Source organism: Colius striatus, chromosome 2, assembly GCF_028858725.1.
Source record: "Colius striatus isolate bColStr4 chromosome 2, bColStr4.1.hap1, whole genome shotgun sequence".
NCBI classification, from domain to species: Eukaryota; Metazoa; Chordata; class Aves; order Coliiformes; family Coliidae; genus Colius; species Colius striatus.
The window spans coordinates 99210768-99231530 of NC_084760.1; positions in this window are offsets into that span (position 1 = coordinate 99210768).

The following is a 20763-nucleotide window of genomic DNA, read 5'->3' on the forward strand; positions in this document are numbered from 1 at the left end:
ACTGCCCATTGGAAGGAAAAAAAGTGGTGGCAGGATAGGACAGGACTGCAGTGCCCTCATGGGAGGTCAATATGCTGCAAGCCAAGTCCCACAAATGTGAATGGCCTAGGTATCTACCACAGCAATATAGCAAGTGCTGGCATTTACAGGGGAGAAGGGGGATTTTCACAGGGTTCCTGAATTTGGGCACCTCAGTTCTGGTGTGGTTGCCCTTCAGGTAGCTGTGCTGTGTTTGGGTCTGCCTCTGAGCACATTCAAGCCAAGGCTGTAGTATGTTAATGGCCCTGGTAACAGTATTATTGCTGCCTGATGATGGCAGTGAGGACACAAAGAGAAAAAGTCAGAATTTTGCAAATTCTGAAACACAGTATGAGAAATGTATTTATTCTAAATTTAGACCATCTTGCTGCTCAGGGAGCTTCCTTTACAAGGCCCACTACATGCCTTCTCCTCCTGTGTGTAAGTATTCCCTGCTTCACAAATTTGATGTAGATCACCCAGAGTTGATATAAATAGTTTTGTAATGGATTTGAATTTCTTGTGCTTTGGAGAACAAGAGCTTTCGTACATAGGCTAAGTGAAACCTAATGTGGGAGGCAGACAGATTGTCCTACATTTGTGTGCTGTGGTCTTTGTTATTCCTTACCCCGAAGTACACTGTACTGTTACAGATTTTGTGAGGGTCAGATAGACTTCTAAAGCAGCCAAGGCCAGCTGTGCCCATAGATTGGTGGCATGAACCCTATCAATATGTTCAGTATGAAAATCACAGCACTGATGTTCAGACACAGTTTGAAGGACTGATGTTTCAGTAATCTTTTATTAAAAAAGAGGCAAAAATGACCATGTTTGATAAGAAAATTCTTAAGTAAGCTGCTGAATACTGTGGTTTGATCTGTAAGCAATACTTTTCTGAGTGCAGCTTAACTTGCTGGAAAGCAGGCAGGTCACTTAAGATTTTTATATAGCTCACACAGTTGTTTGTGTTAGAGACCCATGTTCTGCGTGTAAATCACAGAAGAGAAGGCAAAACAAAATTAGTAAGAACTAGAAGCACAGCAGTTATCCTGGAATAATTACAGCCTCTGTAAACAAGCGTGATGTATCCCAGCAGGTACCCAACATTAGATCACCGACTTCTTAGTATTGTTGAGTGAAACTTGCTGCTGTCAGCTTTGGAGAGAGGCTTCTCTCTTTCTGAAGTGCTCAGCTGAGGGTGGAGAAGCTGTGCATATTTTCAGCAGAGGCTGGAAGAGCTGTCACATTGCCCGAGTGCTGTCATTTTAGGCCATCAGCCTTCCACAGATCCATCTTCCATACCAGGATTTCATAGATTATGTTATTTCATAGATACAGTTATGCTTGTAAAGGCTATGCATGTCCAGATGACTTGTGCTATCAGTTCCCAGTGCCAGCTGTTGCAGGTTGTGTTCCAAAGAACATTATGCAGGGACTGTCTCTTGTCATAAACCTTGTTTTGCAGCTATTTGCCAAATGCTGTAGGGCATGCATTTGTCAAGGGTTTATTAGCCAGAAGGCTGGCTGGCTGGCTGGCTGACGAGTGAAGTGGGAACGACTTCCTTGTCTTCTGGTCTCTCAGATGGTCAGGACTTACAATACTGGTATCCTACTGAGGTAATGATCTTATACACAGCAGCTGGCCCTGCATTATTTATCTTCCAGCCTCTAGATATCTTAAAAGATTTCAGTCTCAGTTTCTGTGGGATTCAATGAGTAACTTGTAATTTCTGAAGCCTACTGCATGATGATCACTGTAACAAAACGGCTCTGGGACACAAACTACCCTCTGATTTCCAATACCTCATGTTGTTTTCGATTCCCTTCATTGTCCTTAATGACTTGAGGGACAAACAAACTTCCCTCTTTGATCTCACAGAGTAACCAATCATTTATGAATGCAGAGACATTGTAGCAGAGAAAAATCTCTTAAGTCTCATGGACAAAATGCACTCAGATACCTATTTCCCCCCTCTGTTATTGTTTTGAGAGATTTTGATTGCAAGTATCACTGGAGGTCTGGGGGAAAGTGGGCATATTGATGCATAACTTTTAGTCCTTTATTTGTTATCCCCTTGGCACCTTTTTAATGGCATGTCTGGCTGATTAACGGGCTTGCTGTCACACACCTGACCAAGAACAATGTCTCAAAAAATTAGTTTAAAAAGATGGCAAAAATGGATATTCATTAAATCAGTTAACAGTCTGGGGCCTCCATAATTGCTCAAACAGAAATATGGCATGGATATCCTGGTCTGTCTGGGCAGATGGGAGAACAGGGAAATCTGAGTACGTTTTCTTACTTGGCTCTGCCACTACCCCCCTGCAAGTGAAATTCATCTTGAAATATGATGACAATTTTAAGTCCCACACAAATTAAGTAAGAATTCCATGCACTTGCTGTCTGAAAAGGGGCATTTCATCCTCCCTAGCTCTGGACAACTAATTAAAGTCTAAATGCTTAAAAATATCATGGCTTTTTGAGGCAATTAGAACATCTGATGCCTACAGTGGAATCAAAACCCTGGTTTAAGCAGCTGAGCTCCTTGTTTTTACACGGTGGGAACCGTGTAGTTCTGGAGAGGAAAGACTGAGTTTTAAATTCAACTCCTTTCCAGGGTGGCAAAGGGGCCTGCCCTGCTGCTCTGGGATAGCCCTTCCTAAGGCTTTTGGGATGGCATTCCTGGCAGGAGTCCAAATGGCACTGGTTTGTGTAAATACAGATCATTGAGTCATATGGCAGTCACATTCCAGGAGAGGTTTCTGCTGCTACAAATGACCTCTGGAGAAAATACACAAGCAGGTTTTGTAGCAGAGAAGAGAACTCAGAGCTTCTCCCCACTTTAGGGAATTTCAGGTAGTTTGCTTCACAAGGAGAAAGCTGCAGTAGGCCTTGTGCAAAACAGTGAGTCTGGTATCTTGGATGCTCAATAGGAAAAAAAGAAGCCTTTGTCCGTGTTGTACCCTGCCAAGGTTTTGATTTGAATGCCTAAATTCCCCCAAATCTCACAAGAGGTACACTCTTAAAATTTGGTAAGCAGTATTTCTGCACATTTCACTTTCTTCAGCTGAATTCTGCTGGAAGCGGCCAGTGGCCAGTGCTGGAAATGTTAATTACGGGCAGCTTGTTTTGTAAGCCATGGAGAGACAGATGGAGCCAATTCCATAATCCTGAAATATAAATAATGTATTATTTGATACAGATTATGAAGTCCCTTCAGGCTTGCAAGTCAGACAGTTAATAACTTCATTTTAGACATACTGAACACTAACAACCTGATGTCATTTTGAACACAGTGATTAAGTATTTGGTTTACAAGACAAATGGAGACTCATTACAGTCAATCAGGGAATAATTATATGACCTTAAATTGCAGGTATTTATCACAGTTTTGAGAAACTAGGTATTTGAGAAACTAGAATACAAGGTATTGTGAAAGAAAAAGCTGCTTCTTTTATTATGTAAAGTACTACCTTCCTTACAAAGAACTTCTAATGAAATCTTTTTCCAATCCTTGTGTTTTAAGCTAATCTGACTGCACTATGTTACAAGTCATTGTGAAATCAGATAGTGAGTGTTACAAATATACTTGCAATTTTTTAGCACTGCTTTAAGTTTTTGTCTTTGTGATGGCTAGAATGGGAGAAAGCTTTACTTTAGATAATGCATTAGGAACTGATTCAGCAGACAGTGACTAACAGTACAGTAGCCAGAAAAAAAAACCACCCAAAACCAAAAAAGCCCACCCCCAAAAAAAAATCTTGCTTAGCGTGGAAAATGTTGGGAATTTTCCAGTAATTTATTGCTTAGTGGCATATGTAATACAAAGTACACTTAGTTAAATACACAGAGATTCAATTTTTTGTGATCACAATTTTTAATGATTTCAATTCCACCCGTCTCTGTAAGTTTTGCACTCTATTTGTCTTTTTTTATGAGATCACCTAAGCTGTAATAAGGCTGCCAAAAATCAATTACAAGCATTGGGGTAATACTAATACATTGTAGCAGAGGAACTGGAATGAAATAATTGCCATTTAGTCAGGGATTTCAGAGTGAAGTATTAAGTAGCATCATGACTAGATTTAGAGAAAGAAAACCAGTCTGAGGCTGCTTTTCGGAGACTTACTCAACATTTTTTTCCCCGAATTTTTTACAGTACAGGAGCCCAATGCTGTTTGCTCCAGCTATAGCACTAGGGGCTCCTATTTCTGTGAGATGAATTTTTACTGTTGGTTGAACAAATCACAGGCAGACTCTGCTAATCAATAACCTTTATATCACGAATGACTTGCAGTAAAGCTGCTGTTTTAACTCCCTGTTTTCAGTAACAGCATGTTTATCTTCTAGGTTATTTCACATTATCCATATTTAGTCTGAGAAACTGTTTTGTACTCACTCTTTGTGAAGATATAATTTACATGAGCATTCACTGAAATGTTACAGTCAACTTCAGTTTCGTTAAGAGATGATATTCCAAGACAACTAGAATTTGTTTTTAAGTAACAGAAAGAGCAGAAAGGTTTGCAGAGAAAAGCATGTGAATTAAGTAGTTTTGCCTTAGAAAAGTAGTTACATTTCTATAGGAAGAAGCAATTTTGTCTTCATTTTCTTTATTCCACGTAGAGAATTAGATATAAAAACTCTGAGATAGTGAGCATGCCCTGATGCAACCCGTGACAGAGAGTTTATTATCAAACGTTATTCTGGACTTTATATATTTACTGAAATAACTACCATGTGACCCCTCTCAGAAGCATGCTGGAGTAGCTTATAAAATAGAGAAAATTGTACAGTGGTGACATTTCTATGAGTCAATAAGCACTTCCAGATTCTGCTAGTTGTGATTTTTCTGTGAAATATTTTAATTTTGAGGAACCTTTACCAGTTTGTCACGTGAAAAGTGGGATTTGATCAGAAGAACAGACCATCAAACCAACTGGCATGCCAGTTTTGTCCGGGTTGAACAAACAGCTGATTTGGTTCAAGGACTTAACCAGAACATTTTTGAATCTCAGTTGCTTGCACCGTGATCATCGGCTACATTTTCATTTCTGTCCTGGAAGAACAACTTCCCAAGCCAAACATTTCCCACAACTCGGCATTTTATTTCTCAGTGGACCTTTCCTAGACTTCAACAACCACCAAAAAGCATTCCTAATGCAGCCAAGATTTTTACAGCTCTAAGAATATCACAATGCAAGAGCTACAGTTTCTACTGTGACTGGATCGGCATTTCAGACAGTTTAGTTCTGAAGTTCTGTTTGTACTTCTAGTCTGAATTTCTACCCTGTTTGCAATAGCCTTCTTATTTTGATTTGTAAAGCAGAAGGGAAGAAACAAAAGGATCCAGTGACTTGCTGCAGCTTGCACAAGAGAAGTAAAAATCAGCCATGGCTAGAACTTAATTTAGTACCACATGGATTAGGTAAAACCAGATTTGCAGCATTAGTTGCTATGTTCTGTTGCATAGTATATGTAAGGAGTTTGGCAGAAGGTTGATTTATGTGACAGAGAGATATAAATAGCAATATTTTGTTCCTACAGGTGCTGGTTGAAAAATAAAATGACTGCAGAAGAAATAGTCTGAGAATAGTGTGACACATATCTGAGTCCAAAATGAGATAATTTATAAGATTAAGGCAAGTCAGTATACATTTTCAGATGCTTCTTAGGAGACTTTCATTTCCCCAGACAATGTGCATTTCCCACGTGGAGATTAATTTTCACTGTCCTTAAAAACTTTTTGAATGACCTAGTGTGACAGAGGATACAGAGAAGGCAGAGTTACTGAATGCCTTCTCTGCCTCTGTCTATACTGCTAGAGACTGTCCTCAGGAGCCCCAGACTCCAGGGGAAATCAAGTTAAAGGAGGAGTTTTGTTTGGTTTGTGAGAACTGGGTTAAGGATCAGTTGAACAATCTGGATGTGCATAAATCCATGGGCCCTGATGGGATGCACCCGCAGGTGCTGAGGTTGCTGGCAGAAACCAGTGCTAAACCACTCTCCACCGTCTTCAGTAAGTCATGGAGAACAGGAGAGGTGCCTGAGGACTGGAGGAAAGCAAATGTCACTCCAGTCTTCAAAAAGAGCAAGAAGGAGGATCTGGGTACCTACAGATGGGACAGCCTCACCTCCATCTCTGGAAAGGTGATGGAACAACTTATCCTGGGTGCTGTCTCCAGGCATTTAAAGGACAAGAGGGTCATTTGGAACAGTCAACATGGCTTTACCAAGGCTTTATCATGTTTGACCAACCTGATAGCCTTTCATGAAGAAGTAACCAGGTGCATAGATGGTGGTAGTGCAGTGGATGTGGTTTATCTGGATTTCAGTAAAGCATTTGACACCATCTCCCACAGCATCCTCACAGCAAAACTGAGGCAGTGTGGGATGGATGATCAAGTAGTGAGGTAGATCGTGAACTAATGGAATGAAAGAAGTCAGAGAGTTGTGATCAATGGGGCAGAGTCTAGTTGGAGGCCTGTATGTAGTAGAGTCCCTCAAGGGTCAATGCTGGGACTGGTACTGTTCTATATATTCATTAATGATCTTGATGAGGGAACAGGAGGCACTGTCAGCAAGTTTGCTGAGGATACCATACTGGGGGGAGTGGCTGACACACCAGAAGACTGTGCTGCCATTCAGTGAGACATGGACAGGCTGGAGGGTTGGGCAGAGAGAAATCTAATGAAATTCAACAAGGTCAAGTGTAGAGTCTTGCATCTGGGAAAGAGTAACCTCATGTACCAGTACAGTTTGAGGAATGAACTGTTAGAGAGTTAGTGTAGAGAAAAGGGACCTGGGGGTCCTGGTGGACAGCAGAATCATAGAATCATAGAATGGTAGGGGTTGGAAGGGACCATTAGAGATCATTTAGTCAAACCCTCATGCAGAAGGATGACCATGAGCCAGCAATGTGCCCTTGTGGCCAAGAAGGTCAGTAGCATCCTGGGGTGTATTAGAAGGGATATGGGCAGTAGGTCAAGAGAGGTTCTCCTTCCTCTCTACTCTGCCCTCAAGAGACCAATCTGGAATATTGTGTCCGGTTCTGGGCCCCTCAGTTCAAGAAGGACAGGGAGCTGCTGGAGAGAGTTCAGTGCAGTACTGCTGAGATGATGGAGTGGAGCATCTCCCTTATGATGAAAGGCTGAGGGAGCTGGGGCTCTTTATCTTGGAGAAGCAGAGACTGAGGGGTGATCTTAATAATGTTTACAAATATGTAAAGGGCAGGTATCAGGAGGTTGGAGCCAGGCTGTTCTCAATGATGTCCAATGATAGGACAAGGGACAGTGGTAGGAGACAAGGGACAATGATAGGACAGGTACAAGCTGGAAAATAAGAGATTCCAAAGAAACACAAGGAAGAATTTCTTCACCATGAGGGTGCTGGAGCATTGGAATGGGCTGCCCAAATGGATTGTGGAGTCTCTTTCTCTGGGGACATTCAAAGCCCACTTGAATGAGTTCCTGTGTGACCTAATCTAGGTGGTCCTGCTCTGGCAGGGAGGTTGGAGTGCTACTTTCCCTAGAGCTTTGCAAGAGGTTTGAGGTTTTCTTTGAAAACACCTTTAGAACTGCTGTAGGGCAGGAGAGTGATTTGCGACTGGGAAGAAAAGATCAGAAAGTGCCAGTCTTCTTGGTAGGTATTTTAGTTCTGATTCTAGGTCTTTTGGTGTCAGAGGTTTGAAAACAGGTGGCACATTCACAGGGACTAATCCAGTCAATAGATCCAGAGAGAAGAAAGTAAATGAACTGATGAACTTTTACATAGCTATCTGCTTATTTTATGAAATAAGCGTGAGCACAGTAAATAGGCCAAACCTAAAGTACTTACTTGACTCCACTGGTCATCTGTGGGGGAGCTGGTACCTTTTCATCAGGAACAGACTCCAAGTAGAGCAGGAGCCGAAGGATGAAAATTGTCTGTTAAAACTGGTTCTGTCTGAGCGGTTTAGTAATTAGATACAGATCTAAGTCAGCACAGCTGTTTGCCTGGTTTGTTTTTTTTTTTTTTTTCTGCTACATGACTTTTTAGCTACTTGGTCATATTATATTGCAGAATAATAAAGTCACAGAAATGATTTAAATTGCTTTGTGTAAGAAACTTTTAGTCAGCCATGTCACAGTAATGTCTCAAGGCAAATTGCAGCAAAACTTGTAAAAATGCTTTGCAAATGGTTTAGAATCTCAAAACATTTGTCTGATCTTAGTGATACCCAGATGTCACTATTATTATCATTCAGGTAAGCCTTTGCCTCTCCAGCGATAACAGATAAGTGATTAAGACATGGTTTGAAAATAATACTATGTCTCATATGCCTTGTTCTCATATGCTGCTCAACAAGGATGGTATTTTTTTCTTTCAACAGGCTGATGTGAGGCTTTATTATTGCTTATAATAAGGTTGGTGATATTAGAGTGGAAATTGTACCAGTAATTACTCAAGTCAGAATATCCTGACATGAGAAAATAACATTTTCCAAACCCCAATTAACTGAGATGAATGAAGATTCAGAGATACATGCAGGACTTATTATTGGTGACCCATAGAAATGATAGGTGTATAATTATTTCTAGAACATTTAAACCAGCAGTTACTTTAGCTTTTCAAGCAGTGGAAGAATATTTAGGAACACTTTCAGTAGGTGCAGTAAAAGAAAGTATTTAAAACACTATGTTTTAAATGGGAGGTAGGAACCTATGGGTTTGGAAAACAGCAAAGTCTCAGATAAAACTTCATTTTACAAACAATTTAAAGGATGAATTTATGCAAACTCACTATTATAGTAACTGCAATCTAACTTTTTTCACATTAGACAATACCCAGGTCAGCCATCAGAAGATATACTTAATAACCACATGTTTATCAACTTGGTTGAACGAGGTGCCTAAGAATACGTATCCAAATATTAAGCATTGCAGGATTCTTGTGGAAACTCCTGCAAAATAACATTTGCACATAATTAACTGTAGGTCAGTTGTCAAAATAGCAATCATAATGGAGGCACAAAGTAGGTTCAAGGCTTCTAGTGACTGTGGGCAATATTGAACTTTTAATTCTTATTTTTTGCCTGATTTCCATCCACCATCCCAAGCAAAATCTTAAAAGCCCCAAAATATCAAGTGAAATACTTTTTAAGGAGCTCTGGGGAATTGAAACAAAGTAATTTTCTGAAAAACTGGTTGTGCCCTTAGTTGGAGAGAGAAAAGGCCTGGATTTCACTCAGTATTGTATGTAGGCAGTTACAGCAGGGCAAAATATGTCAGATAATTTTATTAATTGGGTTTATGCCATCTACAAACTAATTCTGGTCCCTCTTGTATTGTCTTCTATAGGTTTATGGGCTAGAAATTATATATGTGTCATATATTAGTTGCTTAGCATGAACTCAATTTAATTTCAGATTGGTTTTATGGAAGTGCATGAATTGCTAAAACACCTGAAGGCTATTTGTTTGACCAGGTCTGTTCTGCTGCAAAGCTGTGATTCTTTGTTCACTACTCAAGACTGGTCTAGTAAAGAGTTTTGACTTCTCTTTCTCCACTCTTAAATGTGAGGAGTGAAACTAGCTCTCATGGTCCAGGCTGTATAGGTGACCCTCTGAGGTCCCTTGTATCCTTAACAAGGCCATCATATACAGGAGGTTATCCAGAAAGTGTAATGATTATCTTGGCAAAAGTCTGAGTCCTAAAGCATCTCAGAAAGGACAGGGGGCTCCCTGCTATTTCAGTGCACAGAGTGTCAGGTACAACAGGAACGAAGTAGAACATGAATTTCTCATTGCAGTAGTGGCACTTCTTTTCAATGCCAAAATTTAGTGATAAAAAAGATCTTTATATGAATCTGCACTTAAATGGATTTTTAGAAGTAATGATTTATATATCAGAACAATCCTGCCCATACATGAGTCTCTGTTCCTGTTTTTAAAAACATCTGAGTATCTAGAATGTAGAAAGACTTTGTAACAAATCTGACTTTTTTTCCTGTAATGATACAAAATATTCCTATTAATATAGTGCAGCATTTGAAGGAATCTAGCCAAGATATAGACTTGTTTACATAGAAAAATAAAATTCTGATTACAGCTATATTAGGGTCTGTCTGAGGTCAAGCAAGTGACTAAGACTGATTGCATTTTGTTTGCTGTTATTTCTGGCTAACATTGAAAATGCTAAATCGTCTGAGGAAGAAACTTCAGACCCATGTTTTTGAGTCTTGTTTATAGAGTCCTCATGCAAGTCATTCAATTTAAAATCTTTTGATGATCTCTAAACATCATTTTCCTTTGCTGCATCTTAATGTTATTAGGAAAGGTTTAAGAAAGGTTATGTGTATACAACCAGCCCATATCCTAAGAACATTGACACTGTTTTCAGCTTGGACAAAGATGGCTTACATAGCACTTTCACTTCATTGGTGTTGAACAGTGTATTTAAGTGTCCTTTAATAAATTCTTACTTACCTTCTGTGCAGTTAACTTCATTTGGCAACCTTCTTCTGCTCTGATCACATGATCTTAGAGCTTATAGCTCATGGTCTTAAGGCTCATTTTCATGGCCAAGGTAGCTAGGATCTAATCTTTTTACCATAAAGTAATATTGTGTGATATTGCTGCCTGTCTGAGGATGTGTGAGGCAGAGCAATAACTCTAGTAAGAGAGGTGGAAAAGTACTTCAGTTTATGCTGAGTGGAAGCATGAGATCCCAATGACTTTGAAAAGTTAAAAAGATGGAAAGATAGATATAAGGAAATTATGTGTAAAGAAAGCAACACAAATGCTAAGAAAATCACTAAGAGGTGACATTTTGTGTTATTTAAGGGGCTAAATAGTCACTCAGAATGTAGGGATCCTTCCTGTAACCCCCTTTTTTTGCCCAGGAGGATCCCTATTTCCTGCTACTCATGAGAATCTCTCACCTGTCAGAACAGCCTGGTTTGGATTGCATCAGCTATTTGTATCACTCTTTCTCTTATCACTCACAAGACCAACAATCTTTGCTGACATGACTCGATCTCAGGACTCCTTCTGCTGAATGGCAGACATACCAATATTCAGTCATGATATTCAGTCACATATTCAGTCGTGAATTGCCTCTTCTCCACTTCTGTGCGTATTTTCAGATGTTTTATGAAAGGCTAGGCAGCTTATTCAGCAAGACTGAGGTGTTTCTCCACCCAGAGAATGACAAGGACACTGACTAGGGTATGGAGAGTAGGAAGTGTGGGTTAAAGTGTCTCAAGTGCAAGGAGGAGGCAGCAGATCTGCAGTGTTGAAAAGGAAAGGCAAATTATGCAATGCACTTCTTTTTGTTTGCTCCTTAGAAGATATTTTCATATAAAAGAATGAGACATGAGGTAAAAAAGTACTGGGAGTAAGTACTGTAGATACAGTAAGAAGTACATGTCAACTAATCTGAAGACTCATTATTTAATAATTATGAACATTATTTCTCTGTCTTCCTGTGCTTTTTTTAAAAAGAAATCTCACAAGGGATGTCATTCTGCAATGCAAATAATTTAGAATGCAGTTCCCCTTCACTGTACTTGATACTTGCCTCCAGAAAATTTAGAAATGCTTTATAGTAGGAAGGATGGTAAGAGACTCAATGCATCTTATTGAAAACCTTCATAGCAATAAGCTCCATAGCCTTGTGACTACTTATGTTTTAGGAGCAGTATCATAGAGGCCATGCCTGGCAGCCACCTGAGAAGAATCAAGGTGAGAGCAGGTTCGTGTCATGTCCTTTAAGATGTCAGTCCTACGTGCACAGCCTGTACAAGAGGGATATAGGAACTCACACGAGTAGGCTGTAAGCAGAAAGGATCAGTGCAGCTTGCTGCTGGAGAAGGCCAAGGAGACATTCCCTGCAGAGAATAATTGATTGAATGTGGATTTCCTGTGATCTGGTGCACAGGATTTATGTCAGCATTATAAAGGCATTAAAGTCCTTACCAGTGGCATTCACATGTATCATCCAAGTTAGTTGAACTGATGAACATTTGGGGTTAATTCCCAACTTTAGCCTCAAAAAATCAGCTGAAGGCAATCATTCTGTGTAGGAGTTAATTAAACCCTGAAGACCCAGATAGGCATAATGAAGCTAGAGTGGGAGAATACTAGACCTTTGAGAGAATGAACATAAGTGTGTATATGTTAGATGAAGTTGGGAGACGTGGGAGGAATTATCCCTTGCATTTTGTTTTACTGCTTATTGAGGATAGATGGAAACACTGTGAGGGATTTTTACCACACCATTCCAGATTTGAATTCACTGAGAGCCTGTGTAATCCATCTAAACTCAAACCTTTTGTTTTTATTCTTTTTGCTATGACCTTGGTTTTATACAAGCTTGCTAAAGCTTGAAAAGCAAATTACAGATCTGGTGGCTAACAGCAGCTCACAGCCTCCAACATACCCCACCTGTCTATTTGAACGGCTCTAATGAGGCCAAGGGAGCTTTGTTTTAAAATCTTAGAAGCAAGACTGCTCTTGCAGAATTCTTCTCTTTGCAAGGAAGATGATGCCTCATTTGCATAAATCTAAGACTTTTGCTTCGCCTCCAGTTGCCATCACCTTGCATTCTCTGGTTGAATACTGCTATGGAAGTGCTACAACTCTGGTCTAATTTTTGTCTCAATTTTTTGTTAAGCCTTTGACCAGCTGATGGTCAGGCTCGTTTGGTCACCTTTGTGTTAGACCTTGAAATTTTCTTGTAAGTGGCCTTTCAAAGTTATTTATGATAATAAATTCTGTCTTCTTGCAGAACAACTCTGCTTCTTTTCTGATACAAGTAAGCTTTTGTTGATGAGTACTCATACAGCAAGTTTGTCAGGCTTTACTTTTCATGCCTTGCTTCACAAATTGTGCTTTGAATTTTCTTTTGAGAGCAAGGTAGTGACATATAATGGTTCTTGAAACACAACATGGAAATCATAATTAATAAAGGGACATCAAACATAAGCAAAAATAAAATTCTACTGCAGGCTTAATTTTATTTACAGTCAAGAAAAACAAATGAATATTGGAACAAATTTATCAATCTATACTTGTTCCAAAGCTTTTCAAACTCTGTAGATAACAAGAGAGCAAATTGATAATAAAAGAAACCCAGGAAATCAGTAATTCAGAACATAATTATTTTACTAGCTAGGTTTATTCTGTTATACCCTCTTAGCAACAAAACATCACCATAAGTTATTATTACTATAATGTAACATTCATCTGAATCAGAATAGCAGTGAGCTAGTGCACACCAGTGGCACCCTCACGGGCCAGATTTGAGACTACATAAGTGCCTGCACTCTCTATTTCTTCCCCTACAATTGAGAGGGCAAAAAGCTCTTGCTCAGGGAAAAGATGTGTAACTGACCCATAGCAAACAGGATCATGAAAGATTAAGCACTGTTGATGCAGCAGAGAAGCAAGTGTTCTAGTGTTCTCAGGAAACTGTTCCTAGAAAACTCCATCCCAGAAAGGGCTGCCAGCACTAACACCATGAGTATTTCTCTTGGGAGCTTAGGAGCAAGTAGCTCTTCTCCAGGTGTCCCTCATGCAGGTGGTCCTTGCTACACTAACAGGGAGTTATAAATGAGTGCAGGCAAGGTGGGTACGAAGCTTTTTTGACTCCTGGTGTCTTTGATAGCTTGGGCTGCTTCTGTGTGTCGAGGTAGTACTCTGGGGAAGTAGCATTACCTGTACAGTGGATATTGAAGTATACCATCAGGGTGGGCTCCTAAAGCTGCTGTACTGCTGCTCCTTGACCTGTGAAGGTGGCTTTCAGAAGCCCCATTTCCTTACTGCTTCTCAGATGAGGGAAAAAGGGCACCTCGAGGCAGGAAGGTATGGGCTACCAGCCTGGCTTTTTCATCTTGAAGAAGTGGTAAATGGTGGGGAAAATGCATGCCCTATGCAATGAGCTTCTTACTTCTATATAGATCATTCTGCTGTTGTGGTGTGGGGAGAGAGGCTGCCTGTGTGGTGTGGCTGTCTCACATCTGGGCATCCCTGTCTCGGTCTCCTGTCTTCCTGTCCTGACAGAAGGTAAGAATTCTAATTGCCTTATGTTGCTCTTCTGTGGGAAGCACTTGCTTGACTTGTAGTGTTTATATTGGAATGAGTTGCTGTGTTGTAGCTGGTGTCTGATAGTGGGCAGTGCAAGCAATAAGTGGTTTGGTCCCTGGTGCAGTGTGGTTTTAACTTGGCCATCGAGCTGCTTTTATTTTTTTCCTTTTTTCTTTATCCCACAAGAAATTTGAAATGTGAGTTATGTGGGGGTGGTATACAGCTATGCTGTGTAGCCTGGCTTTCTGTTCAGTCTCACAGCAAGACAGGAGTGTAGCTCTGGTCTGTGGCTTTCTGTCCTTAGTTCTCACTGCTCTGCTCTTGTCTTTACTAATAGCAACTGCAGTGATGAAGAGGAATTCTGCCTGGAATGGCACAGTTGATAAATGCAGGCTGGGCTGCAATCTAAAATGCCTTCAATGATCACCCATAATATACTGAATTTCTTGAGCTAAGTTATTCAAGGCTGTATCTCAGCATCTCATATACATGTCTGTAAAAATAAGCAGCTACTGCAGCGTTCCTTTGGAAAAAGTATTCAAAATACAGCATGTGATGCATTTTAAAAAATCTCACTAAAATCCAAGGAAAAAAACCCAAACAACCAACCAAACTATAAAAAGACATTACTTCTGTGTGTTTAAAATTCAAAACACTGAAGAAGTTCCTTCAGTTATGGATTTTTGCTGTCTTTTTCCAGAATTGAGTACTTAACATCTGCAATGTTTAGTAATGTTATTTTGCTTTCCCACTGTCAAACTAAGGTCATATTTAAAAACATAGATGCCAACTGCTTGAATAGGAACCAATTGTACTGTATGTTAATTTTTGGGTTAGAAATTCTTGATTTCCTGTTTTTGTGTATACTCTGTCTATGGTCTTTATTGACTTGAATGGTGTGTTCTGTTTTGAGAAGTCATTATCCCCTTTGAAACTAAGGATGTGATATCACAAAACTTCTGTAATAATAGAGGATTGATGCTGTTTACTTTGAATGGACACTATTAGTTTCCTAACAACAGGTTAGGTCCGTTGAAGAGGAATTGGTGAAGCTGGAGCATGTCACTGTTACTTCAGTCAGTGCTGCATTTGCTCCTGTTCTGAGTAGGTGAGATCATGATTTACTGAGTGAAAACCAACCAGCAATGCACAAGCCTCCAAAGTAAATGGAGAACAAAATCTTCTGACCTCCTGATCCTTTTCTCTTTTTAAGGGATCAGCTTCCCCAACTCTGCCAAAGCCAGGAGGGCTCTGCATGGTTCTCTTGAATGGGTGTTTATCTTTCTCTACTGTTCCTGCAAATATTGCTGCAGTTGCTGAAAAGCTTATGTGTCTGCTAAAGGCTGTATTAGGTTTTTTTTGTCTGAGTAGACACACTTAAAAAAAGGAGGTAGTTAGTGAGTATAACTTGCTTTATTTAAATGTCCTTTAGAAAGTCTTTTTTTCTTGACACTTTGCTACTTTCCCTAATATTGATTGAAAAACGGATCATCTTTTAGGAATACTATAATGCACAGTTATTATTTTATCTTGGTACGTTTAAGCAGAGTGCCTCTTTATCAGGATCTACATGTAAGTGTGCCCGAAGGCAATCTGGTACCCTTGTCTTCAGTCACCTAAAGTGTCTGTGTCATAGTTATTGGGTAAATTACTGTGTGGGTTTCTGTGACTCAGTGTGTAATCTTCTGTCATGTAACCATTACCCTTGTTGATTTATGCTTGAAGTATTGTTTGCCATCTCCTGACACTTCTCTATGCATTTCCAGGCAGTCTTACCTTCTGTGATATCACAATCTTTCTGAGGTCATTTCTTCAATTTTCTTACTGTAATGCAAGTTCTTAGTTGTCACTTAGATTTCTTTAAAAGTTTTGAAAGTTTACATGTAAAATTATTCCTGAGGATTCTATCACCAAGATAATATTGTTCTATATGTGAAATAACAACTTCACTGGCACAGGCTGCCCAGAGGGGTTGTGGAGTCTCCTTCCTTGGAGGTCTTCAAGACCCGCCTGGACATGTTCCTATGTGACCTGATCCAGGTGACCCTGCTTCTGCAGGGGGGTTGGACTAGATGATCTCTAAAGGTCCCTTCCAACCCCTACCATTGTATGATTCTGCAATTAGGTTGACAATTTGCTTGTACTTATAAATGCAACTACTGACAAAACAATGACTTATGCAAGAGTAGTCTGTTCTATTGGTGAAGGTTAACATAGACCTAAATTATTCTTGAGTTTGGCGCTCTCAGTGTGTGTTGGAGCAAGACAAACGTTCTTGCCCTGTCTCGGTACAGCCAAATCCACATGGGTAGGATGCAGATTTGTTACTATGTTTTCTTGTTCGAGTTTATGTCAAAAATTGATATTTTCCTTTCTGTGTGGTCCATTTGAGGTAATAAAGCTGTTCCTGCACCTTCCCATAAGGAAGAATTTAAGCAGTTGAAGAGGACAGGTTCTTCCTTGCACTCTATGGGCCTTGCAAAGCATCTCACTGCTGTGGCGTTGAGGGGATAGATCTGAGGCTTCCCTTGATTCTTAGGGAGGAAAGAGAGTATTTTGAAGTATCTGAAAATGCAATAAGTGAAGGGAACTTCTGACTCAAATATTCCCCCCGACCACCTGAATCACTTTGTCTCTAAATTGGTCTTCCTGACCCAAAATTGAGGCTAATGTTATTGTTCTTTTCCCTTTCTATCCTCTCATTTTGGCTGCAGTAAATGTTCAAGCTGTGCTCCAGCTGCTGAGAAGCCTTAATTCAGCCTGACTTGTGTTCAGCGCTCCTACCTCTGATAGAAGTGGCTGTGTGCAACAAGCAAACAGAAGTCCCTTTGCTCAGCCAGGATGTCACTGCTGCAATAGTGATTGGGGAGAAGTAGCTTGGCATCTGTGCCTTACTGCACTGAGAGCTGCTCCTTGAAGAGTTATATAATGTATTTTGAGGGAAACATAATCTATTCTGTGCTTGCAAGATAAAAATATGAAGTAAAAAAAAATTACTGTAGACTTGTGCAGCAAAGCTTTCACTACAGCTAACTTTTAATTAACAACTTTAACTGGTGTTTTTTAATGTAATGGGAGAATTACCATTTTAATGGAGAATATCTCAGAAGCTTGCATAAGGGATTGCTGTGTAAGGTTACTTGACTGAATGCTTCTGAAAGTCAGCATCTTGGCCACAGATGTTCCTTAATTTGTTGTTGGGTACAGGAGATTACAGATGAGACTATCCTATGTTTGACAGCTCAGCTCTGCAAGTGGTTAACATCTCTCATGGCAAGGAGGTTAACAAACTTGGGATGTTGAGCAAACAGGCATCAAATCAGCTCAGGCTTTCCAGCTGTGCAAGCATGATGCAGATACCCAAATTACTCATAGTGAAACTAATCATGGCCTGGTTTAGTTGGCATTGAGGTGGAATATACAGTTGGGACAGGCCTTGACTGATGCCATGAGATTTTACTTGGTGCTTTTTTGTTATCTGCACTGTCTCATGAATCTCAAGACACATAGACTATGAAGCCAGGGCCAACACTGTAGCCCAATTAAACCAATGGCAAAGTGCAGGAACAATGGCTCCTACTGTGATAGCCAGTTAGCCCTGTTGGGGACATCAGCAAAGTCATGTCTATGCTGAAGGAAGTTGATCTACTCTACATATCTGACTTAGGTTTTCTGTTTTCCAAGATAATTCTTCCAGTATTTAACTATTCAGTAATATTAAGAAATGATTCATGTAGGCTGTGTCAAGTACCTGCAGCATTAATGCAGAAAATAAAGAAATTAATGTGGGAAGTGTTACTTTTTCTAGAGATCCTCATGCGTTCATCCCTTTTCTGCAGAGGCTGAACGGTTGGTAATACCAGTTTGTTGCACCCTTTAAAGAAGCCTAATTACAACTATTGCTCTCTAAGCACTGACTTTTAATATTCAGTCTAAACCTTCTCATCAAATACAGATGGGGAAGCCAGAGCATTGCAAAGGTTAAGAATTAAGCTGCCTTTCCCTCTCATCCTGAGTATTTTAAATTTCAGGTGTCACAGCAGCCATCATTTTAATTTGAAAACGTTAAGCTATGAACTTCACAGAGGACAGATGCATGCTGCTTTGATACCAAATGCCTTATTTTATCTGTCACTGCTTCCTTTTGTGTTTCTTGGAGATGAGCTGGCGTGTACACCACAACTAAATACTAAATGGCTTTAGCAGCACTAGGGAATACCTCATATTCTGGAGTAAGCAACATTTCATCTGTTCCTTGTATGCTTGGCAATGAGTAAATGTTGTTCTGCACAAGTGATGGTGAACATCCAAGTGCTGGATTTGAAGTAGTTAATGTTGAGGCACTGAACAGAGATAGCTCCTGCTGAGGAAATGTAGTCATTCTGCTTTAGTAATGAGCTTTAAAGCTTTTCAACATCTGCTCTTGGGGAGAAAAAGTAGTGTATGGGGTTTTGTTTGCTTCCCTTCAATCAGGAAGAGTAATTTTTGATTCGTTCTTTCACTTTTATACAAAATTTAAGACATCTGAAACTTCACCAAAGATTGATGCGCGGCTCCTGTGCAGTTTAAAATTTGCCCTACTCTTACTAGTTTACTTCTAGCATTTGAAACTTACCCATCCATTACAGATTTCATCCATCTAATACAGTCTAGATGGCACAGATAATGGGAAACTAGTCATGCACAGTATGTTGCTTCCACACTTGGGGTAGTATAGCGACAGATTGAGGCTAATAGGGGACTCTGGTCTTGCTTTCTGTTTCTCTGTCAGAAAGCTCCATTTTATGGTAAACTAGAGAGTGGCTGTGGATGGATCTACATGTGATAGAGAGTGGGCTGTGTGAATCTAATGTGATCACTGGGATGTGCTCACATATCTCCATTTTCTATTGAGATGCTGCTTGAACATGGTCTGTGTATTCAATGCCTTCTGCTGCTGTGCAGTGACAGTGGTGTTTCTTTCATCACAGTCTGACCAATCCCTTAGCTGAAGATCTCCTGTGTTGTTTTCCTCCAGTTAATGACATCTGTTTACTATCAACTGATGCATTTTGAAGTATTCTTTAAGTATGCCTGTCTTTCTGTGTTCCTTCCAAATCTATGCCTGTGTATTGGAGAGGACAATACATGTGCCTTTTCCATAGCTACAAAAATCCTACAGAAGAAGGAGGCTAAAACTCACCTATGTTGTTCTCTTAGGCAATCTTTGGGGAAACTTCAGCACACATTTGATTGTGCAGTCTGATTGCTTTGGAGACTGAGAGATAAGCAGTGGCTGGACCTTTTGTAGCTGAGTGTTAGAGGCTTTCAAGGAACTCTTTGTTAGCCAAAAATAGCATCAGACAGGTGGTGTGCTCAAATGATTGGACATTCCCTAGTGCAACATCTGAAAGGGACCAGAGGAGTTATGTTTTTGCCCCTCTGGCCTTCTAGAATGCTATTGACACTTCATAGACCTGACCCTTTCTCAGTTCTGGCATGTGGTAACCCATCCTTTAAGTAAATGTTCCCTGCAGCTGTTGTGTTACTGGGAGATACTGAATGTGAAGTTTATGTTTTGCTGACATGATGCTGCAACTAACTAGATGACTAAGTGTCAGCCTTGACCCAAAATGGTATGTGTGGGAAAGGAGGCTTCACTTGGGTGAAGACTTGCTTAAAATTTATAAAAGGGAAAAAGTTAGGCAGATGATGCTGATGTGGTAGGAGGGCCAGCCTAACTATAGATGATGTTTGCATAGTGCAGGAAGAGGCATTTAAATGCAGAATGGAACTTTGGGAATGTCCTTGAGGGACAGAGGGTTATTTGCTGGCTTGTATGTCAGTAGTATACGTTCTGGCCATGTTCTACGTAAAAGCAGTCTGGCAGAAAGGGTTATCTAGCTAAAGCTTTGAGTGAAGATGTGTGTGCAGATGTATGCATTAGTTTTGTCATGAGGTGATAACATGCAACCTAACACTAAGTCATGAACCTGGAAGCATGTTGAGCTACTGACAGAAAGCAATATTTCCCTGCACCTCTTCCATTCTGTGCATCAATTGAGAAATAGTACTTTCCTTTCTCACACAGCAGTGTAGGTGTAAGTTATTAGTGTAAAGATTCTTAACACAATTTGTAGACAACGCTCTTAAGAAATTTTCTTCTATACTTATGTATCCCTTGCCAGTTTAGGAGTTACTATAACACAGCAGAATATTGATGTCTAATCCCCCACTCTGCATCTGGCAGCAGCCATTAGCTAGCACTCGGGAGACAGGTAAAAATAGATTAAAAATCACCATGTAAGTAGTCCAGTGCTTTGTTCCACAGGAGATAAAAATGCTTTTATACTCCCAAAGCGAGTAGAACTGATCTTGCAATTCTTGGCCTAGTTAGCACATCTGCAAATATTACTTCTGCTAAACTGAGGTGGTTAACTAACCTCTCCTTAGGAAAAAAATCCATAACTACTTGGTCTGACTAGATTTTTTTATGTGTCCTTGGAGACCAATTGCTCTGAACTTCTATCTGCTCCCTTGCATGGTGGGTTTTGGGATTTTTTTTTTCCCCTCTGCTGTGTTCCACATACTCTAGCCTTCCTTTCCCTTCTACTTTTTTGTCCCACTCCTAATGTGGTATTTTTGAAAGTGAACTAATCCAAATTTTGTGATACTCGGTCCCTTTTCTGACCTCATGTTT